At 40.7% G+C, this 13,216-nt stretch overlaps 1 protein-coding gene across 2 annotated transcripts in view; it reads left to right on the forward strand.

Moving 5' to 3' along the window:
* Positions 1-6: 6 nt before the first annotated feature.
* BEND6 (BEN domain containing 6) overlaps positions 7-13,216 on the forward strand; it is a 64,703-nt gene continuing 51,493 nt past the window's right edge. Inside the window, exon 1 of one of the 2 annotated variants that reach the window (XM_040473834.1) lies at positions 7-315. The gene's annotated coding sequence lies outside the window, so the exon portion shown is untranslated. The remainder of the gene's footprint in view (positions 316-13,216) is intronic. The other variant, XM_040473835.1, reaches the window with a different exon arrangement.

A 13,216-nucleotide genomic window follows, 5' to 3' on the forward strand; every position in this document is an offset into this window, starting at 1 on the left:
CATGGCTGCGGCGGCTTCGGCGGCGGCCGCGGGCTGCGCCCGGGCCTGAGCGCCCAGCGCCCTCCCGCGGGGCCGCCCGCCAGTCCGCGCGGTCCGCGGGTGCACAGATCGCGCGCCTCTCCGCTCCCCGACACCTGGGGCTTCCACCTATCCAGCCTCCCTGGGCCGAACGGCTGGGGAGCCCGGCGACAGGGGGCGCCAAGGAGCCAGGGGGAAAACCGTGAGGCGCTGGCGGGAGCCTGCAGGCGGTGCTACCCCCACCTCCCACCTCCCCGCGCCCCGCCCCGAGGTTGGGGCTTTGGAGGATGCAGCCGGGTGAGCTATTGCTTGCGGGGGGTTCCTCGCACGCTGAAGCGTGAATGCCGGGAAGGGCCTTCCCTGGGAATTGGGGTTTTCCAAGAACGGGAGGCCCACCCTCTCCAAGCCTCTCTAAAGTGGGAGCGCTCCCCGGTAGAACGCTCCGGTCTGCAGACGTGAACTGTGACACCCCCAATCTAGGTGCTATTTCGCAGCCGAGAAACGGGCACTTCCGTGCATTTACCGTCAAGCCCTGACTCATCTAGTGCGTTTGGAGAGAGAGGCAATTTAAGATTTAGAGACCTGGCAGATAAAGGAAGTTGGAGATTGGCTTGTAAATATTTTGAGGAGAAATATTTCAGGGAGTGTGAGGAAATAATGATCTGTCACACTCAAAATGAACACATTCCCTCCGGCCCCCTCCCCTTTCTTCATAACCAGCAAAAAGTATATTGTTGATGCCGGGAGATTTTACAGTGGTCGCTGGTGCAATGCCAACGCAGAAGGTGTGGCGGGAGCGCTGCAGTGTGCCTTTCTGCGGACAGCCACCGCCACCTGGCCCGGACGCCGCTGCGGCTGCAGTCTGCGGCATCGGTTGGCCTTGGCAGGCCCAGCGCTCGCTATACCGCCTTAAGCTGCACCCTAGGCAATGCAGGCGTTTCCTGTGGGGGGCTGTTTTTAACTTGTTTTGTTTTATTTACCCGCATAAGGCAACTGCAATTATAGTGACATAAAGTAACATATTACTGCATTTGTGGAGTTTCTAATAACTACAAAGGTGGACTCTTACTTTGGAACATTTGAGACACTGAAGAAATTGTCATAGAAAAGTAATTTGTAAAATTCTGAAAAGCATTCAAAGAATAGATGACAATACTTGTTTTATTTGCGTGTAGGAATTTAAAATCAGTATTGTTTTCTAACTATACAAAATCAACAGTGCAACTCTGCATAAAAGCTTAACCATTGATGTTCTTAAGGCCTAGAACACGTTACCATGTGTAAGCATTAAAGGAAATTCCAAAAGGCATTGGCTAATGCATTTCCTAAATGCCAGATTCATAAACGTGGGAAACCACAGATTAAATGTTCTTATGTACAACATGTTTCCTAAAACAAAATAAACAGTCAAGTTGTTGACATGTTGTATCACATTCGGTCGTTTGGGTTTGAAGATGCAAAGACCTTGCTTGCAGATGCTGTATAAGATGCTGTATATGGGAATGTCGAATGTCAGAGAATAGGCTATATACTACAAGTCAGGATAGGCTTCAGAGGCCCCTGGCACTCGCGGTCTGACAGGTAGGATAGTCTCATGTTCACATTGCTCAAAGGTCTCCTGATACCGCAGCCCACTGCAGTGAGAGATTGTACTCCTGTCCATTGTGCAGGAGTACTGAAGACTGTCCACAATGTGTGGCACATCAGGAAAGGAAGAATTCTTTACTGCATTGACTCCCAGTGGCCCAGTAGAGTAATTTAAAACAACAACAAAAATGAACTAACCTTTTGCAAACATTGGGAGAAATGACTAATAGAATTTAGAAAGGTCAGTTTTACTTTGATACTTCTCACTGACTAAAATTTGTGAGTGAGCTAAAATGGTCTAAATATCCTTGAAACATGTCTAAGACCACAAACACAGCATAGTAACCAATTTGCTCCAAACTCTGCATTTTTAACAACAAAAAGCAACTAAATAGCAATTATGGTTTTCTGAGCTATTACTTTAGCACAATTGTTATCATCCTGTGTCTTGCTGCAGCCATTTATAAGTTTCAAGTATACACAAGAACATCATTTATCTCTCTTGGCAGACAAATGCTTTAACTGCGTGCAGTAGGATTATAGATATTTCTTTTTAGATGCATTTGTGTCTGTTCTTTACATCAGTTACCTCAAGGATACTAATAATAAGGAAACCAGATCATTGATAGAATTTAGTATTTAGGTTCCATTGTTTTCTGATTTGTTGCTAATTTATCATTTCCATCTCCAAATAATGGCATATTAATTTCTTCTTTCTGTGTGTTTATGTAATGCTAATGCATTGTGGAATTTAATAAATATTAAATTAGCCAATCAATCCTTTTTGGAAGTTAATTTAATAGAATTCATATATTTTCTTTCTGCTAGGTTTTCATTACAAAGAATAATTGACATTGTATCAAAGTCACAAAAAGATTAAGGTTTGGCGGTAGGAATGGAGGAGGAAGGTCCTTGGTCAATGTTTCATATGAAGAAATGAGCAATCAAGATGGAAAAGTATATATAATATTTTGACTTTTTATGATAGTGAGTTAGCACGGTCACCCAAGAGAAGACAAATGAGTTGATAAAAATAGGAGTGTTTGGTGTCAGGAATGTAGAAGATGACCTATCACGCAGCCCTTCTTCCCTTTGGATTCTCAGCCAAATTGGATTGAGAACACACATGAGGAGCCAAAAGGAAACAAAAATATTAACTTTATTCAGAGTAAAGTCAGATTGAAGAACATGGCTTAGATTCAAGGCCAAAATGAGATATCTTATTTCTTTTCTCCTAACTCTGCACACCCATCCAGTCACAGCTGAAGAACTACAGGCCTTCCCAACACTAGGGCACTAGGATTCTACTTCTTACCAGGAGACCAGAGGCCAAAAAGAGCGTGACACTCTCCCACTCTTGAGGTTTGCAGCATTAGTGAACAAGAGACAGGACCATATGTGAGAAGGGGACCTTTCATATATCAACTGGAAGGCCCTCCTCAACTTCCCCCATCACTGAGTCATTTGCCTCCCAAAGTAAGAGTGAGTAACGGACTTTAATAAAGATAGAAGCTCTGTGGTACTTCTCTAAGAGATGGGAAGTTGTGGCACAAATTCCTAATTCATGGGTCAGGAGAAGCATCAGGAAGAAAAGGAGGCTCCACCCTAAGCTTTGTGGTGACCAACTTAGAGAAAGGGAGGAATGACGATGACTCGACCTTTGAGCTAGGGTGGTAGGACAGTTCTGTAGGAAAAGAGGACAAACTGAATCTTAGACCCATTGAGATAGAGGCACCAGAATGTCCATGTAAAATTATCCAACAAGCCCACGGAAACATGGGTAGAAAAGTCAGAACCAGAGACAGACTGGGAGTCATGAACATAAATTACAGTTGAGGTCATGACGGACAAAATGACTAAGGAAGAGGAACTAGGAAACCAGAACTTTGGAACCAGAACTTTGGAGACAACTTTCATTTGTGGACTGCAGAGGACAGCAGAAGGCAAGTCCACGGAAGCCAGAGTAGGAAGTGTTCCAATTTAGTGGCACACTAGAACAGAGGCACAAATGGGAGGGGAAGGTGTGCAAGGACTGAGGACTGGTGATGAGGTGACCTTCCAGAGTACTGATTCATTGTGGTGGGAGAGGTTAAAACCAAACATCAACATGTTGAAGAGGGAGTAGGAGGTGAAAACAGTAGAGAACCTCTGTCCACAATCTTTGGAGAAATTTAACCAGAAAACTTAAATTCTAACTCTAAAAGTTAATTCATCTAAAAGGGACAAGTAGAGAGAGCTGGATTAAAGGCTGAGTAATGGTTTTTTGGGTTTTGTTTGTTTTTTGTTTTGTTTCTGTTTTGTTTTTTTGATCAGGATAGGGGTATCTAAAAAAGTTTCCAGGGAACCTGAGAAATGGAACCAACAGAGGGAGGGGAAATTGAGAGTTAAAGAGAGGAGGGAAGAAGGCATTCTTCTAGCCAGGTGTGGTTTAGCTGTTTGTTTTAACTTACCTGCAGTCTTCTCCCCACCCCCACCCCCATGGGTTCTTTCTGCTCTCCAGCTGCTTTTGACTCTGCAGTTAACACTCACCCTGACTGGTTAGGATGGCTCCCTGCCCATGGTCTCCCCACCATCCCTGACTACTAACACTCAAACTAGGAGAGTGATTTTTTTTTTTAGACAAAGATAAGGAATGTCTTGGAATGTAGCCCAGGTTATCTGTAAGCTTTTATTACAACTTAAATGGAAGTGAGTGTATTACCCAACTGATAATCACACAATGACACTACATAAAAATATGACCCCTTTGGAAACAAAAAGTGTAGGTAAGAATGGCTCTAGCAACAAAGTTTTAGAAATGGATCATATTGAGTTTGGACTGGTGAAGCTTTTTACTCTCAGAATTTAAGTGGCATAGGAGAGCCTTGGTGGCTCAGTCAGTGAGTATCTGACTTAGGCTCAGGTTATAATCTCACAGTTTGTGGGTCTGAGCCCCATGTGGGGCTCTGTGCTGACAGCTCAGAGCCTGGAGCCTGCTTTGGGTTCTGTGTCTCCCTCTCTCTCTGCCCTTCCCCTTCCTGTGCGTTCTCTCTCTCTCTCTCTCTCTCTCTCTCTCTCTCTCTCTCTCTCTCTCAAAAATAAACATTTTTTAAAATTAAAAAAAGAATTTAAATGACATAAAAGGAAAATTGAGAGGTATCTGAGGCAATGTGTTGTATCACCTATTTATTCACAAATGGCTTTTCATGACAGAGTGAGACCAAGACCTGTGCCAACAAAGCACATGTTCTTGTGTTGAAAGGTAAAGGAGCTTCATTTTCTAGAAGACCCTACATCATCTAATGTAATCTTGGAGGCAATTTCTAGCCACCAGAATCAAGGGAGCCATCATGTGGGTGGATGTCTTTTTAAAATTTGTGTTTATGAAGGAAAAATTATTATTTGCAGTAATATCAAATATTATTTTCAGTACATGGGAAAGGACTCATCTTGCCATAATAAAAACTTTTGAAATAACTTACAGGCATCATTGTAAGAGAAAATATTTCAAGTGAATCATTCCAAATTGTTCTTGTGACATTTTAGGAATTTTAGAGCCTAATTAGGATTTATTGTCCTGTGGGTTACAGAATCTAGAATAATGCTGTTGGGGCATGGGGGGGGGAGTTATTTTTTGTGAACGTTACAGATTTCTCAAAAAAAAGTCTACGGAGTCTGAGAGTTTTTTTAAAAATGTCAGTGTAATTGAATTCATCTACTCTAGAATGCTTTGCAGACAGTTTTTGGAAAGTAATCATTTATTATCCACAAGCAAATAGAATTCGTTTATGTAGTTTCTAACATTGAGTGTGGGATTAGTCATGCAGCAAAATACTAAGTCATTTGGCCAGAAAATTTACTCATAGTTGTATGAACTGCCAATGGAAAATTTGAGAGCTGTTCATAAATCAAATCATAAAGCTCTTAGAGTTATAAATCACTGAGCAGCATTGTTCATTACTATTCAGAGAGTGTAAAATATTTCCACCATTTCTAAGTAAGGGCAATTTACAAAGCAAGTTTGAAAGCTGAAGTTAGTGCCTTCGAGTTCCAAGGTAAGGCTTGTCATATAAGATACAAGCATTTGTACTGCATTCTCAAGTGAAAGAAGAAAAAAAGTAAGATAGGAGGTTTATAGTTGCATAGTAAATATGCAATGATAAAATCTTTTCAAATGTTATTTATTTTTGAGACACAGAGAGAGAGGGAGGGGAGGAGGGAGGGAGAGATAGTGAGGGAAGGACAGAGAGAGAGAGGGAGACACAGAATCTAAAGCAGGCTCCAGGCTCTGAGCTGTCAGCACAGAGCCTGATACAGGGCTCAAACTCAGGAACCATGAGATCATGACCTGAGCCGAAGTAGGTCACTTAACCAACTGAGCCACCCAGGTGCCTTGAGATGAATAAAATCTTGACTAATGTTTCTGCATAAAATCCCATATTATCTTAATGAAATGATAGCAACATTTCCAGCTAAATTTCCTCCATTTCTTATAATAATATTTTGTAGCCTTTTTGCATTAAATATTTTGTTCTAATAATTTATATGCTAATTCATCAGCATGCTGATAGCCAGAAAGAATAATGTCACTAAGCAGAGGTAACAAATATCCCAAGAAGAACAGAGAACTTTTTTTTTCCATTTTTTTTTTATTTTTAAATTTTATTTAAATCCAAGCTAGTTAACATATAATGTAGTATTGGTTTCAGGAGTAGAATTTAATGATTCGTCACTTACATATAACACCCAGTGCTCATCCAAACAAGTGCCCTCCTTAATGCCCATCACCCATTTAGCCCATCCCCCACCCACCTCCCCTCCAGCAACCCTCAGTTTGTTCTCTGTATTTAAGAGTCTCTTATGGTTTGCCTCCTTCACTTTTTATCTTATTTTTCGTTCCCTTCCCCTATGTTCACCTGTTTCATTTCTTAAATTCCACATATGCGTGAATCATATGATACTTATCTTTCTCTGACTGACTTATTTCATGTAGCGTAATACACTCTAGAAGAACAGAGAACTTTAATGAGTAACTGATGATTAGAAAAACTGTTTTCAGTGACACACAATTCCACAGGTTATTGAAATTATCCCAATATAATGACATCCCACAGATCTAGAACAGAAAGAAAAGTGTATCTTAAAATGTCTTGATTAACCTCGACACACTTTCTGGAGTAAAATAGGGAAACAAAACAGCAAACACACCATATTAGAATATAGTAAAGTTTGCATTTCAATGAAGAAAGCCAAGAAACTAAAGCCTATTCTTGCTGGTCCTATCTGCTGCAGGAGTTCTTAATCTGGAATTCATAAACAGACTTCTAGGGTCCTGAAATTATGCATAAAAATGTGGGTCCCTTTTAGGGACCATGATCCATAGTTTTCATCAGGTTCTTAAAGAGTTATTAAGGAGAGAGAGATGAGAGATAGAAAGAGAAAGGAAGGAAAGGAGGGAAGAAGAGGAGGGAGGGGAGAGAGGAAGGAAAAGAGAGGGAGGGAGAGAGAGAGAATCATCAGAACCATACAGATACCACGTTTCTGCAGTATCAAATGATTCTCTCGTTTCATCGACATTAGCATCACCTAAGTACCTCCCCTGAGACTGGGAGAAGTGTCATAAACACTGTCAGTCTAGGATGAGTTGAGGAAACTCTCAACTCTAACCTATAAAATTTCAGGGACATCTCCCAAATGCAGGCAAATGCTGTCCACCCTGAGACTAACTGGACATGATCTGCTGTGAGTTTCCTGTCCTCTTACAACTTTGAACAGGTTAGGAAAGAGGCAAGTGAGTTCCCTAAGGTAATTTTCATTGAGATGCCAGTTCTAACACTGAAAGGGAAGACTGGGTTAACTATCTAGGACCACTTCCATAGACCTCTATCATGGAAAGAAGGGCTAACTTGATTCCGGAGCTGTCTTCAGGCCAGTTAAGTATCCCAATTTATAGCTAGATGTTTGGATAGATAAGTCTATTCTGAGCCAAAAACACTGGTCCTAGAATTTAGTTCTGAGCTCAGGGTCTGCAAGGATCTCCATAGTCTTAAGGCTTAAAAGAAAGGCAGAAGGACTTAGTATCCAGCTCCCCAAAACTATTCCTAGACATCCTGGTGAATGTAGCAATTACTCTTACCAAATCCTGCCTCAACCCACAATCTTTGAGGCCTTTCAACATTCTTCCTTCTGTGGAAACTTGGTAACTGGGGCCCTCAATCCAACAAGGATAATCCTTCATTTGGTATAGAAGACTGCCTGTCCATACCAAGCACTCAGCTCCATCTACTCATACGTCTAGCTTCCCACATTTGCCATGCTTATGAACTTTGACTCCCCTGCCCCCCCAACATCACCATATTTTCAGAACACTTGGCCCAATGTCTCATCACTGTGATCCCATTCTGCCACATCACGAGGCTGGTTATTTCATCATTTGACTTTCTCATTCCAGTGGACAGGCCCAGTTTCCAGGGGTGTTCTGATCTCTCAGTCTGGCTGGTTCTATTTCCTCCAGGTTCCCTTCTGACCCTCTAGACTGTGAAGGGTTTAGTGACACATTTATGTGTTCCACACAGACTTTGAACTGATGCCATTACTTACTTAAGTGTCCCAGCCCGCTCTGAGTCTAGTAGGCACTATTCTTTGCAAGTAAGCACAATTGCTTTTTGTGTCCATTTGAAACAAGGCAGGAATCCACCTTGAGAAGACACGATAGGACTGCAGTTAGTGTACCAGACCCCCTGGTGGTCTGCCTTCTGTGAGCTGTTGAAGTCTGGGTTTCAGTGCCTGGATTAAGAGACACCACCAGCAGCACCCTGGTAGTTGGTTGGTCCAATCTTATTCATCTGTTCCTCTCACTCAAAGGGCATGAGACAACATGTCCTGGACTTTTGCATTACTGAATGGCTGTCCTGGGGTGGACAACCAAGTTGTTTTAGTAAGTAGCTAATACTTCTGCTAAATGTTTCTTTACATATATTTACTCATTTAATCTTCACAGCAACAATGGATAGGTACTACTCATCTGTATTTTATAGATAAGGACCTTGAGGCATAGAGAACAGAATTTCCACCAAGATCACACAGCCAGCAAGTGCCATGATTCTCCAGCACTTCAAAAACCATTGGGTTGCTGTTGCATGCTTTTCATTTACACTGCCTCCCTGCCACTGCAGCCCTTCCCCTGAAGGAATTCCTCCCAGTTAGATTTGGAAAGCTACCCTTTCTCTCATCTGACTGTCCTTAGGCTAACCCAACTCAGATGAATGAGGGCCAGCCAGATACTCCAGCAGTATATCAGCTGTTTCCCAGCACACAAGAGATCTTCTCCTCCCCTTTGAGGGATTTTCCTAGAGTATTTCCTCTATCCTTCAGTCTAGCAAGACTTCTTTTATTGAAAATTACCATTTCATTGCCTCATCATTGGGTAAATTCAAATCAGCACCTCCAGAAAGCTAAACAGGCTTGGGGGGCCAAGCAGAGTCCCACTTTGGAAAAGGGCCTCTATTAGAGACCATCTTTCTGTCTTTCATAAAAGGGGCACCTGTTTGGCTCAGTGGGTGGAGCATGTGACTCTTGGGTCTTGAGTTTAAGCCCCACATTGGCTGTGGAGCCTACTTAAAAAAAGGGGGGGGGATTGGTCTAATAATTTTTCTTTATACTTTTAAGTAAGATTGTGGTTTGTCTCATATAGTTCATAGGCATCCAAGTTAATTAACTATGTTTCTTAATGCCTCCCCCACTGCTGCCCCTTGTAAGCCACCACTCACCAAACACACACACACTTTATGTGTAATCTAAGCTGTATGAAGAGGATCTGGGTCTTTTTCCTTCAATTAAGAATAAAAATGCTACTATTAATAAACTAAACTAAATAAATAAATTAATAAATATGCTATTAATATACCTAACATATAGTCTCATAATGGTTTTATGAGACATAATACTGTTATTATCACCTTTTCACAGATGGGGAGACAGGCACAGACATGTGACATGGTTAGTAAGTATTGGATCTATGGTTATGGATCCAGACAGTTTGATTGATTCTAGGTCCTGTGTTTGTGACCACTTATGTGACACTGCTTTATTATCTAATATATTTAGAAGAGATTCAGACTGGAAAACTCTCTCAAATGACATACGTAGCAAGACTTTACCTCTACCAAAAAAAAACAAAAACAAAAACAAAAAAACAGAAAAGGTATTTCAGTCAGCTTTCTATCCTTTGGTAGGAGGATGTTTAGTCTTCCCCCTCTTGCTGTGAATAGGATGAACATCTTCCTGAGGTTCTGTCCCCCCCCTTGGCTGTTTGAGCAATTTCTCTCCTGGAATTCAGAATCCTGGATTCACAACATTGTCCCAAAATGCCACCACCATTGAGCCCCCTGTTCCTCTCAATCTTTGACACTCTTGAACCTTGAAGTTGACTTCCATGCTTTGAACTCACTGTACCCATCTACCCTTCCTTGCTTTTATATAGCTCTCTAGACTTTAGCTGGATTGAGTAGATCCATTCCATTTCCTTGGACTTCCTTCTTTGATCAAGACTTGTATTCTCCACCCTTAACTAACTTCCTAGTCCTGACTTGCCCTATGGCTGCCCACACCCAGGTTTGGCAATACAAGTAACAGAGGTGACATGGCCCTTTATATTTCCTTCCCTTTTTATCATTCTATGAATTTATTGATAGAAAAATACTGTAAGTTGTAAAGACAGATGAATGCATTTTTCTAATGACCTATACATAGGAGGTAGGGAAATAATAAAAAGTGTGAAATGTAGGTGATCATTTTTTTAATTTTAATGTTGCTTTAACGTGGTATGAAAAAATATTAGGATGAGAAAGTTATTGGTAGCAGATGAGGGGGCAAACCACTTAAGGTGATTTATTAAGTAAATTATCTCAAGTATGTGACTCAGCATATTAATTATGTTTAGACCTCAACTTTTGAGACCATAAAAGTAAAAAATTAATAGAGACATTGTAAATGCTAACCAGTTATTTCATTAATATATGATATTAATATAGGGTATAATGGGGCAGATATTTCAAAGAGAAATTACTTTGTCCTTTCATGTTATAATTGATATGATAAATTAATATTTGAAAGTTGAATCACTCCTGATTTTTATGCATAGACATTTATTCTTGCATCAGAATTATTACATTTTGTGAATTTTAGAAATTGGTCTAAAATTTAATGTTCTAGAATATGATTTCTTGAAGTAAAAAGCATAATGATCTCATCTTGCCCTCAACTTTCAAGATGAATAGAATGTTCTGCATTAATCAAAAAAATGTGAAATGAAAGATGATTTACATGACTTACAGTTATTCTAAAATGTAACTTTTAATTGATTTACTTTCCTTTATGCTTAACTCTGCATCTGTTTCTGATAAATGGAGAAAAGTCACATAAATACCAAGGGTTGGTGGATGTGCAGGGAAGATGGTAACAGAAAAATAGTCACAACTTCTCACAAAAACTGATGTTTCCTAGAGATTTTGGAGACCCTGGAGCCACAGGAAGCCTTGTCCAGAGTCCTTTTAAGTTTTGCATATACTTTCTTGTGCAGGCTTTCAAATAACTCCATGCATGGCTACAAGCTTTTCATAGACAATTGATAGGGATAAGTAACATTGTAGAGGAGGTAAAGATTGTCTTCCACCATTCCCAGCCTCTGGTTTCTGTGCTAATACCTCTCTGCTATAAAAGTCTTCTTCCTAAACACATTAAGATGAAAGTAAGCTATCTAACTTCAGGTAAGACAAAAGCTGGATCATTTAGCATCTGGCTCTCTTGCCAGATCAAGAGAAACAGAGAAACTCTAGTATAGATGATGAAGCTAATGTGGATGGCTAGTGTCAGTCCATTCAGGCTGCTATAACAGAATACCAGAGACTGGGTAACTTACAGAGACAATGGAAATTTATTTCCCCAACTTCTGGAGGCTGGAAGTCCAAGATCAGAGGGCCAACATGGTCAGGTTCTAGTGAGACCCTCTTCCAAGATGCAGACTGCTGACTTCTCACTTGGTAGAAGGGATAAGGATCTCTCTGAAGCCTTTTATATGAGAGCACTAATTCCATTCAGGAGTGCTCCCCCATCATAACCTAATCACCTCCCAAAGGCCCCATCACCTGATACCGTGACCTAAGTGGGGTAGGATTTCAAAATACAAATTTGGGTGGGGGGAGAGTGTATGTGGAGGGCACCCATTCAGACCATAACAGCTGGGTGTGGGGAAACCAAGAGGAACAATGCTGTACCCCAGGGTTAGTCATAATGGAAATGTTTACAGACATAGGCTCAAAGGGAAAGGAAAAGAAATGGTATTCCAATATGAAAGGAGAAGATCATATAGACAAAGCTACTATAAAAGTCTGAGATAACCCCATAAGAAAGGAGGCAAGAGGTTAAATTCTCTTTGACTCTTTGTCCTCCTTCCCTTTGATCTCCTGCTTGGACACCCCACTGGCTAAATCCAACTGGGAAGAGGATAAGAAGCCCAAACAGGTTAGCTTCCTAATTAGGCAGCAGAATAGAGATGGCTAGAGAAGGGAGATGGAGGGATAAAGGGAGGGTCTCCGGAACTTGTGTCTGAGCAGGACTACAGTCCTAAGAAGCAGGTCAAGACTTGTCTCTCAGGGAATGGGACTACAAAGCAGAAACTTCAGCAAGGAGGACACTTTAAGGGACTTAGTCAAGCGAAGAAAGCAAAAAACCTAGTTACTGGAGTTAACGGAATCTTTTGCAAGGTGATTTGATGATTAGTTTCTAAGTTCTGGCTCTAGAGACCTTCTTTAGCCTGCTTACGAGTTAGCAATTAGGAGTGGTTGTCAGGGTCCACTAGAAACCCAGTTTCCTCATCTGTCAAGTATGAATTATAATTGTACATATCCTAGAGAACTACTATGAGAATTAAATGAGATAGTAGAGGTAAAATGCTAGCACAGTACCTTATGTATAGTAAGCACTCAGTAAATGTTAGCTGTATTTTTATTGTTATTAAATGAAGGAGACAGGATTGGAGAAATGTCATATAGGGCAGGATGTCATATAGGGCAGTAGGGTGACCAAAATTAATTTCTTTCCTAGATAGTGATTACATAGATGCCTTTGCATGGTATCACTGCTTACTAGTTAAATTAGTTTTATTAAAAGTATTTCTGCAAACCCTGGGCCTGTAAGATTGTCTTTTTCTTTTCCCATCATGGAAAGTTAAAAATGTTTCAGGTATATAGTCCTTCAAACATATTTTACATTTCCTAGGCTCACACGTAGTCTTCAGTCTAGTCTAAGTAATGTCATTATAGTTTGGCTGTGTTGCTGAATCATCCTAAAGTATATTGATCATCTTTTTAATCAGGATATTGCTGGAATAACTTGGAAATTGAAAATGGGTTAGATGTTCTTTGGAAATGGAAGGAGTAAAAAGAGTGAGTTGAAAAGTTCCCTATTGGACATTAGTACAACCTAGTAATTTCTATGCAGAAATCAAGAGCACTTTGATGAGAAAGTCATACAAGCCCCAGTTTTGCTCCTAGAGTGTTGTGGGTATTGCAGGAGAAGCCATTCTGATCTTGATTTCTCTTCCTCTAGCATATATATAATTTTCTAAAAATAC

The sequence above is a fragment of the Herpailurus yagouaroundi genome, unplaced genomic scaffold, assembly GCF_014898765.1.
Source record: "Herpailurus yagouaroundi ecotype Mexico unplaced genomic scaffold, PumYag 139, whole genome shotgun sequence".
In the NCBI taxonomy this organism is placed as follows: Eukaryota; Metazoa; Chordata; class Mammalia; order Carnivora; family Felidae; genus Herpailurus; species Herpailurus yagouaroundi.